This window comes from Cyprinodon variegatus, unplaced genomic scaffold (assembly GCF_000732505.1).
Source record: "Cyprinodon variegatus isolate N-32 unplaced genomic scaffold, C_variegatus-1.0 Scaffold1059, whole genome shotgun sequence".
NCBI classification, from domain to species: domain Eukaryota; kingdom Metazoa; phylum Chordata; class Actinopteri; order Cyprinodontiformes; family Cyprinodontidae; genus Cyprinodon; species Cyprinodon variegatus.
The window spans coordinates 95,384-97,638 of record NW_015151512.1 but is presented as its reverse complement, the minus strand read 5'-3'; the positions used below and the strand labels follow the sequence as shown (position 1 = coordinate 97,638).

Genomic DNA, 2,255 nt, shown 5'->3' with positions numbered 1-2,255 from the left:
TACTTGGTCGGACTTGGGGAAAAATGGCTCTTTGGATATTAAAGGTTGCAGACCCCTGATCTAATGTGACATTAAATACATATAATTTTAGGAGATTTTCCAAATTCTCAAAATCATTTTAATAATACAGATGCAAGAAAAAAATAGTCTTTTAGAGCAGAAATTAAAAGTGTGGCAATAAGCAACTATGATAATACGCTACGGAAAAAAGGGGTTAATATACAGGAGTGAGCGGGAACAAAAGGGTGAGGTGGTGAGGTGGTTCTCCCCCAGTGACACTTTGTGTAAATTAAAGTGACATTTAGTGAAAATGGAAGGTAGACAACACAACAAAGAGTCCAACTAAGTTATTCATGATGAAATCAAAGCATAAAAGGACCTAAATACAGTAAAATAAACCAAATGAATCCTGGAAAACCAAAAAAGTTGAATCACACTGACATCTAGTGTAGAGGCTGGAGTTGCTCACCCTGTGGAGTGAGTGAGGGAAAAAACAAAAAACATCCCAGTTCTAAATGCCTTGCTCTGGCTCCCCGTATCTCAGAGAATAGACTTTAAAAATACTCCTGTTAGCCTCTAAATCACTGAATGGCTTCCCTCCAAAATACATTACTGACTGGTTGGCAGTGGATCAACAGCCAGACCTCTCTGGTCTACCGGACCAGATCAACTCTGCAGAACCAGAACCAAACATGGAGATTCCTCTTTAAGTTATTATGCTCCACCCATCTCAAATAAAGTCCCAGAAAACCTTAAAAACTCAGAATCCTTCAGTTGCTTTAAATCAAGATCGAAAACATATTTAAAGCGGCCTTTGACTATAAAATCTAAACATTATTAGTTTTTGGTCATATTCGTTTTTCCGTATCAATCATTTTATCGCAGTTATATTAAACCTAATCTATGCCAATGCAATGTCCTTTTCCTACTTTTTCTTTTTCAACATAGCGAATTTTTAATTGTCCTGCATTTATGGTTATTACATTGCAACAGGTTTATAAAGTTTTTTTTGCCGTTTAACAATATTGAACTTAATTCTGTTTTTTAATTAAGTTAATCTTTATTTATACTGCCACTATATTTAGATAGCGCCAATTCACAACACCTGTCATCTCAAGGCTTTTAACAGAGATAGTTAAACCAAATCATCCAGTCAAACTGTGTAAACCTTTTCTATGAAAGGAAATCCAGCTGATTGCATTTAGTCATTGACTTTGTAGAAATAGCTCCTCCAGGATTAGCTTGCAGATATTTGCCTGCATTTCGTTGTTGACTCTACAGCAATCCCTCATACCAAGTATACATGCAGTGACAGTGGAAAGGAAAAACTCCCTTTTAACAGGAGGAAACCTCCAGCGGAATCGGGCTCAGTGTGAGCGGCCATCTGCTGAGGCCGACTGGGGTTGAAGGAGCAAGAAACAGAGCCAAGGAGGCAAGATTTGAAGCTCTCCAAAAGCCCCGAGCAAAGTAACCAGGGTATGCATCCGGAAAATTATTTTGGTTTACGCGGTCTGTGTGATATAAAAAATCCTAAATAAACATGTTTTTATTTAAAGCTCCAGGTGCTTCATGTAGTAAAGTTACTGTTGGTAGATGATGATAAATAACAGACTTATGTTTAATACATCACATTTCTGTATTAAATCCCTGTAAATATTATACTCTGTGACTTTAATGATACATTTAATATTTAACTGTACACGTCATTGTCATATGGTACATTTAATTGTTCAATTATGTACTTAATAAATAAGTAAATAATAAATACATTTCATAGGACATTTATTTCACAGTACATTTAATGAAATTCAATTATTCAATGATGGACATTTAATATAATTTTTATGCAGTTTTACAGTATTTGTTTACGGTACATTTATTGATATATACATATTTAATGTTTAATGGCACAGTTATTAATTAAATTTTACATTTTATTCTTTTATGGTTAATTTCAGGGTACATTTTCATTTCATTATTAATTAATATATTAAATAAGTGTATATTTTTTAATATAATAGAACATATAAAGGAACATGTATTCATTTAATGGTGCATTTAATGACACAAATTATTTAATAATGTAATAAATCAGTCAGTTTAGTTGATTTTACAGTTCATTATTTCATGGTACATTCATTTATTTCACTCTACATTTAATTTAATCATGTATTTAATAAATTCATTTTAGTTTTTGTATGCAACATTTAACTACATTTAGTCATTTGATTTCACAATTTACCATTCAATTAGAT

At 32.6% G+C, this 2,255-nt stretch overlaps 1 protein-coding gene across 1 annotated transcript in view; it reads right to left on the bottom strand.

Annotated features, from left to right (window-relative positions):
- LOC107101150 (protein-methionine sulfoxide oxidase mical2b-like) overlaps positions 1-2,255 on the bottom strand; it is an 80,856-nt gene that overhangs the window by 12,376 nt on the left and 66,225 nt on the right. The window lies entirely within an intron of this gene.